The sequence below is a fragment of the Mus caroli genome, chromosome 4 (genome assembly GCF_900094665.2).
Source record: "Mus caroli chromosome 4, CAROLI_EIJ_v1.1, whole genome shotgun sequence".
Taxonomy (NCBI): domain Eukaryota; kingdom Metazoa; phylum Chordata; class Mammalia; order Rodentia; family Muridae; genus Mus; species Mus caroli.
The window spans coordinates 49049653-49057737 of record NC_034573.1 but is presented as its reverse complement, the minus strand read 5'-3'; the positions used below and the strand labels follow the sequence as shown (position 1 = coordinate 49057737).

Here is an 8085-nt window from a genome sequence, read left to right as displayed (position 1 = left end):
AGGAAAGCTAGGCACATGCTCCATCCCCAGCCCCATACCCTTCACCACACTACAGGCTGACATCAATCTACCACAGAGGCCTGAGCACATCTCTCCCCAAACAGAACCAGACTTTTCAGTGCATATTCAAGAACATATGGCTCTCTATGTCTGGATGGGGAGCAAGGTATTCATCTTCTCCCAAAGGCAGGCATATGCTTGCTTGTGGGTATCCCTCTCTAGCTAGATGACCTGCCCTGCACATATCCCGGGTTCAAATACTACCTTTATTATGCCTTCCCAGGCTCCATCTTCCCATATGTCATATCTCACCAAATGCTGAAAGCCAAAAGCCTTTTACTTTATGTGATGTTTTGAATGAGAATGGTACCCATAGATCATATGTTTGAATACTTGGTCCTTGGTCAATGGAAGTGTATGGGAAGGTGGAGTGGAAATTTCTGGTTTCTTTGGAGACTCAATTGTGTCCTGTGATGTTTTTCTGGAAGCTGTCGTATGAGAGGATGTTTTGCTGAAGCAGACACATGAGAGGGTGTTTTGCTGATACAGCCACATGAGAGGATGTGTGATGTTTGGAAAGAGTATAAGTAGAACCCAACAGACAGTGAAGGAGGCTCTTGCATTGGTTTGCCTTGCAACACTTTGCTGGACTTCACTGATCTTCCCTTGTGACTTCTTAGAGAGAAATGAGCCAAAGAACTTCTCATGGGATTCTGGCTGCTTCTTGCCGCTCCCTTGGACTCATGCCAATGTGGTGAAGCCTCGCAGTCTCTTCTGGATCAAGCCACTGCTACTGATTCATGTTTGGTGTTTTGGACTAGACTACTAATATCCTGACAACAAAGAATGGAATTGCCCCCAAAGAACTACTTCTAGACAGGTCCCCATCCTCTTGTCCTGTTAACTATTTTCTCCCCTACCTTTGGTCAGTGAGGTAGAAGGGCGGGTGAAGCACTTAAGAACCCTTATTAAGAACCCTTAGAAAAAAATCTAAGCCTACAGGAAGGATTAGGAGATGTGGACTTGTTGAGGGACATATGTCACCGAGGACAGGCTTTAGATTACAAAAGACCCCTGTCCCAGAGGCATTCCAAGTGTGGTTGCTGTGTCACCTGTGCATTAGTAGGCATCAGAGAGTAGAGAGTCTATGTCTTCGCTCAGTGTTCTAACCTAGGAACATCTGAATTATTAGCAGCCTATCATTCCCCGAAAAAATCTAGCCTGAGACAACCACCAGTCTGGTGTCAGGGGACCCACACAGGGAGCTAGCCTGAGATGACCAGCACTCTGGGCACAGGCAGGCCCCAGTGTCTCCTGGGACTGGGAGCAAGATAGACACTAAAACTCCACCTGGGACTAAGAGTCCCAGATAGAAGTGAGCTTGAGACAGATGATCCTCACATGGGGCTACTTCGGTGGGCCAGGCAAGGAGCAAGCCCTAGATGACCACCAGACCAGTGCCATAGGGCCCAGACAGAGAGCTAGCCTGAAATGACCACCAGCCAGGTGCTATGTATGGCTCAGATCATGCCTGAGATGACCCCTGCCCAGCACCATAATGCATGAGTGGAACAAAGACTGAAACCACTCTTGGCATGACCCCAGACACTCAGAGACCCCAGTATCTCTAAAGGGAGCAAGTAAATGGTGGAGAAATGGAAGAGAAAGAGAAACAGAAGGATGTGGGCACAATGAAGAGAGGCAGAACTGGAGACTCGAGGGTAGTGAGGAACACCCTGATGTGAGTAGCTGGTGATGCCTCCTGGGACTATGTGTGGGATCCTGGCCTGGCCTGCCACTGGGGACTATGTATGGGTCCATGATCCTGCAGCAGCCAGGTCTGTTACCACTAAAGGCCAGGCAGATGTCCCTAGTCTGGGCTGCCACCAGGGACATGCTGATATTTGAGAGCTGTAGGCATAAATTTTTTGCAATGTATTTTTAATAAGGGTTCAAGCTCTCCTCTACCCCACAGAAGAGGTAGTGGAAGAGAAAAGTTAATAGGATGTGAGGGAAGTAGACCTAATCATTAGTAGTTCTTCGGGGGCAAGCTCCATCACCTTTCTCAGCAGTTCAGTCCTGTACCAAACACCAAATACAACTCAGCAGCTGCAGACCAGTCAGTCCTCGAGGCAGGCAGACACCAGGCACTAACCAGCAGCTGTAGTTCAATCCTTTAAAAACTGCCAGGTTTGCCAACTAGCCTGAGGTGAGGCTGCAGAAGTGGCAAGCTGCTGCAGGACCTCATGGGCAGTTCTTTGACAAGTTTCTCTCAATGTCATCATTACCACAAGTTGATCTCAACAACACTATATAAGGCGAAAAGCACGTGCATGTCTTTAGCAAAGAATAGCAAGGTGGAGCAAACCAAACTAATGCTCAGTGCTCATCTCCCACTGTGGAAACTGTGGGGTCATATGTATACTTCATCGTGGGTCTTTTCACGTGATTGCTATATCAAAACATCCTTTCATCTGTGTCTGCTTCAGGAAAACAGTCTTTCCTGTGTCTGCTTTAGCAAGACATCCTTTCACCTGTGTGCCTCAGCAAACCATCATTTGACATAACTAACTTTCCAAAGAAACTAGAAGTTTGCACTTCAAATGCTTTGCAGAACTGGCCCCATCCCTTACCTGACATCATGAAAGAGCTGGCTCTGGAGGCATGAAAGCAAGAGAGCTGGCTCCATCCCTCGCCAGTTGGAGTGCTCAGTTGTTGTTGGTGAGCCAGCCTGAAAGCATACAAGCATGGAAGAGCCCTACTGCTGTCTCCTGTATGGTGGTGTGGATAAGAGAGAGATAACATCCTTTTCTCTCACCCAGCAGGTAGGAACCTGACCCTGGGGTTATGAGAACAGGAGAGCTGTCCCTGTCCCTCACCAGCTGCATCACTTGGGAGAGCCAGCTCTACACCTTGCCTTGGCAACACAGTAGAGCTGATTCTGTTGGTGGGGTCACTGATAACCCAGTCCTGAGGTCATGAGCATAGGAAAGCCAGCCCTGCCTCTTGTCTTCTTGGCAGTAGCTTCAACGAGGGAGAGATGCCTTCCTTCCCTCCCTTGTCCCTTGCCATCTATGGCAGGCAGGAGAGCTGTCCCTGGCTTCAATACTTGGGAGAGTGGGCCCTGCACCTTGCCTAGACAGCAGGGTAGAGCTGGCCCTGGTTTTGGGTTTACAGGTGAGCTATTGCAGAGGGTATAAAAGCAGAAGAACCAGCAGTCGGACCAGCTCAGATACCTCTCAGGCCCAGATCCAGTGCTTTCAATTTGTCCACCCCAACATCTCCTCAATCAGTAAACTGCAGGCATGCAAGAAGGGGCTGGTCTTAGAGATCCAAAACTACAGGATCTCCATGACACAGGGCAACAACAGGCTATCTAAGAGGAGACCCACTGAAGTCCCACTATAGATAGAGTAGCAGAAACCAGGGCCTTGGACCTGACCAATGAGTGATTGCATGAACATTTGCAAGCAAAGAAGTGTGGACACAAGAGTTACTGCGGGACACACTGTGACACACTACAGTTTCCACAAGGAGATTTTTTTTCTCTGTTGTGTGGGAGGTTGCAAGGGTGGAGGATGGGCATGAGAGGAGGGAGGGATGAGTGGGATTGGGGTCAAGGATGTGAAATGCACCAAGAACCAATAAAAAGCTTTTCTTTATTAAAGATTACAAAAGCCCACACCATTCCCAGTTCTGTCTCATGCTTGCGGATCGAGATGAGAGCTCTCAGCTACTGCTCCAACACCATGCCTACCCTCCCAATGTCATGCTCCCCAATAATGATCATGGATTCTCACCCTCTGAAGCTGTAAGCCTCAAAAGGAAACACTTCCTAAGGTGCCTTAGTCATGGTGTTTTATCACCATATTATAAAAGGAACTAAAACACTTTCTTTGTTCTTTCTTTCTTTCTTTTCTCCCTTATTTTATTTTATTTTATTTTATTTTATTTTATTTTTGAGACAGGGTCTCATATACAACAGACTGACTGCAAACTCACTCTGTGTCTGAGGATAACCTTGAACTTCTGACCTTCTGCCTGGGACTACAGGCATGCTAAACACCTCGTTTCTGCGATGCTGAGGCAAGCATTCATCCAACTAAGCTTCAGTCTTTCTATCTTAAAAAACTCACTTAGTAATTTTGCAAAAAAAAAAAAAAAATACAGCATGAGAGAGAGATATGTAGCCAGGCTGGCCTTGACATCACTGTAATCCCTGACATGACCATAATGTTTCTTATTTTAGTTGATAAATAATTAGACATTTTGATCCAGGTACAATGGTGCACACCGGTCACAATGGTACTCAAGAAGCTGAGTCAGGAGGATTACTACAAGTCTAAGGCTAGCCTGGGTTACACAGTGAGTTCCAGGCCCACTTTGGTTATATAGTTACGACTCTTCTCAAAAACAAAATTGAACATGAAACATGTAGACATTGGGAAATCGCTCAAATGAAATAATTAACATATGCATTACCTCATATACTTAATCGTTTTTGTGGTTATGAGCATCTACTCCCAGGACAATTTCGGGACACAATGTAATGCTCTTATCTGTGGTCACTGTGTTGTACAACATGCCAGCAAATTTTCAGAGTCTTCATTATTTTACCTAAAGAAGAAAAAGTGCTTCCAACTATACCATAACACCATGCCTTCCTAAGCCTTGTGATTTTTTTTACTTTCTTCTCAATGCAGGATTTCTCCATGCTGGGTGTGATGGAATAAGCCTTCTTTCTAGCTGAAGATGCCGAGACAGGAAGGTGGACTTCGCCTAGGAGTTCCAGGCCAGCCTGGTGACTCAGTGGGACCTCCCACCCCTACTAAAACAGAGCAAAACAGTTCTTTGGAATTTAGAATCTGCTATCAGTCATCCTTCTTGAGTGCTTTATATGTGTGTATTTAAACATGAAATAAATAATCAAGGCACTAGCACACTGATAGACCCTTTATGTCGACAACTGTAAGAGCCTTTATTTATAATACCTACTCCCATTTTGTCTATTTTTCTTTTGTTTTTATTCATTTTTTAATTTTGTTTGTATTTTTTTCCTAAAGGGTAGAAGCAGTTGAGACAGGGTCTTATGTAGCCCAGGCTAGTCTAAACTCAAAATGTACCTCAGATTGATCTTGGTCTCCTTGTCACCGTGTCTCTGCCTCCCAAGTACTGGAATTACCTGTGAGGGTCATCACAGCCTACTCCTCTCCCTTTGGAGATGCTCTAGGGGTTGAGGCTGCAGCACTCACCCAGCACGTGCAAGACACTGTTGACACCCAGGGTGATAATTAATCAGTATCAGGGGAAGAGGTACACTAAACTTGAAATACAGATAATCTCTTCCTCCTAGATTAGCATCTGGCACACAGTAGGTACTCAATAACTGTTTGTGGGCTTCCTATTAGTTTGTGACATATCACAGGCCAATCTAAAGGAAAGTAAGCTGGGTGTCATAATATATGTCTATAATCCCAGCTCCTAAGAAGTATAGGCAAGAGAATCAGGAGTTCAAAACCAACCTCTTCCACATAGTGACTTTGAGGCCAACCTGGGGTATACAGGCCCTATGTTACCAAAACAAAAATGAGATTTCCAAATGGCCCTAGACTTGTGTTCAAAGCTTCCAAAATGGCAGTTTGGCAGCAATGCTGGGCTATTGAAGGCCCTGTTGAAGGTGCTAGGGGTGAAGGAATAGCTTCTAGCACAGAGGCTATCCTGCATCCAGAGTGGAAAAGAAGATGGCTATTGATCCCATGCAGCAGATTGGTGGAAGTGGAGACTATCAGATCTGCTGGTTTTAGCAGAGTCAGGAGGAGATAATGAGCTTTAGAGTATGAGGTATTTATTGGCCCTTGAAAGTGGGTTTTTATTTATAAGTGAATTTTTGGACCTCATGTCCAAAACCAGCACTAAATATCATGCTCTACACTCTGCCTGCACCACACCATTCTCCCTCAGTGAGATGCAAGGGGAAAAAAGGCCTCCATTTGTGGGGAAATGGAGTAGTTATAACCAAAGGAAAGTAATTACACATTTAGAACAGGGACAATATTCTACTAGGCCTCCGTGTGAATGGAATTTTGTTTGAACAAGTTAAATTTGCAAAACACACACACACACACACACACACACACACACACACCCCTCTTTACCAGGAGAAGAAGAAAGAGCCCATTGCTTGCTGTTGTATTTTAAGCTTGGGTAAATATAGGACACCGTTCTCAAACCCTGACATTTGGCTACCCTACATCTCACCTTGGCCACAGAGGAATCTGTCAAAACTGGGGCAGATTCTAGTCAACCAAGATGCTTGACAGTGCACTCAATGGGTGAGGCAGGTAAAGGCCTGGCCATGTACTGGGAGGAGCTCTAGATTCCCAGGCAGGGAAACCGTGAGCCTGATGAGTGACTGGACATTTGCTTAATCCAAGCTGCATGTATAAAATGGACCCTGTCTCACACACACACACACACACACACACACACACACACAAGCACTGGTGACAGTAAACATACTTAATAATCCATGTGGCAGGACATTCATAACAGGTAGACAGCAAAAGATTTTCTGTCCCTTCCCCCATGTCCAGAGATAACTCTTTTGTTGCTGGGTCATAAAAGAAGACCACGGTTGCACAGTTTGCGAGGCTTCTAATCCCAACAGTCAGGAGACTGAGGAAGGGGGATAGCTAAGAACTCAAGGTTGGTCTAAGCTAGACAAGAGCCTATCAAAAATAAAATAAAATGAAATAAAATAAAGCCTATTGTGGTAGCATACACATAAAATTCCAGCACATGGAAAACAGAAACAGGAGAATCAGAAGTTCAAGGTCATCATTGGCTACATAGCATGTCTAATTCCAGTCTGAGCTACATATATATGAGGACCCAGTCTCAAAAAGGGAGCGCAACAATTTCTTAGAAGCCTGCGTACCTGGGTTCAATACCCTAGAGCCTATGTACATGTGAAGGGAGAATACAGACTCCACAACATTGTCCTCTGACCCCATGCATGTGCTATGACATGCTCATCACAAATAAACTTTAAAAAATTAAACCCCCAAATAAAATAAAATAGGATAAAAATAAAAATAAAGGAAGACCAAGGCTTTCCAGGTAAGAACTATTCTGGGGGAGGAGTTACAGTGGCTATTTATTTGCCAACCACAGCAATCTTGTTAGCACATGACATCAGCAGCACATCTTGAGCCCACATGTACCATGTTCCAGGCAACCTGCCCGTGGGCCTCCTATAGTAAATGAGGTTATACAGCTGAGAGAAGGAATGAGTGAGTGAATGGCCTCCTGGACTGTGCTCACATGTCAAGAATTCTACAGCTTCTCATGGAGGTACACACCTATCATCTCAGCACTGGAGAGGCAGAGACAGGAGGATCTGGAGTCCACAGCCAATAGCCTGAACAACAATAAAAATAAACAAAACAGTGATGTCATCTGGTGGCTGTGATGGTGGTGCTGCGGCCACGGCTGCCACCATCTCTGCCACTGCTCCCCATACCGCTCCTCTCCTCTCCCATTTCTTCAGGTTTCTCTGGTTATTGCCTCTTCAACATGGCTTTTATTTTCTCTGCTAAGCGTGATGCCCCAGACCTCAAACATGCCAGGCTAAATAAAGCTGTACCACTGAGCCACAACCCCAGCCACACACTCATTCAGTATTTTAGTGAACACCTGCAGTGTGCCTGCTTACATGCCAGATGCTTAGGACGGAAACATCTAGAAGAACTTGCTTCAGGAAGTCCTCCCAAGCCAGGCAGTGGGAGGTGGACACAACATAATGTAACATCCCAGAGCATGAGAGGACTGCAGCAAAGGCATAGACAAACAAACAAACAAACAGAACAGCAAAGACATCAACCAAACACACTTTCCTTAGGAAGCTAAAAGCCATTGTGTTGTAAATCAAGCTTGAAACTGGAGGCCTTGAGACAGGCACAGGGAGGAGACTGTAGCTCGGTTGGTAGAGAACTATACTGAGGGTGTTTATGGAGTGCAGGAGGCCCTGGGTTCGATCCCTAGCACTGCATAGTTTGAGTGTGGCAGTATACAACGCCAGCACTG

The 8085-nt window shown here is 45.5% G+C and overlaps 1 non-coding gene across 1 annotated transcript; it reads left to right on the top strand.

Annotated features, from left to right (window-relative positions):
- Positions 1-1073: 1073 nt before the first annotated feature.
- LOC115031007 lies at positions 1074-1204 on the top strand. Its single transcript, XR_003836599.1, has one exon. It is a non-coding gene; the product is annotated as a small nucleolar RNA SNORA17 (small nucleolar RNA).
- Positions 1205-8085: the final 6881 nt, after the last annotated feature.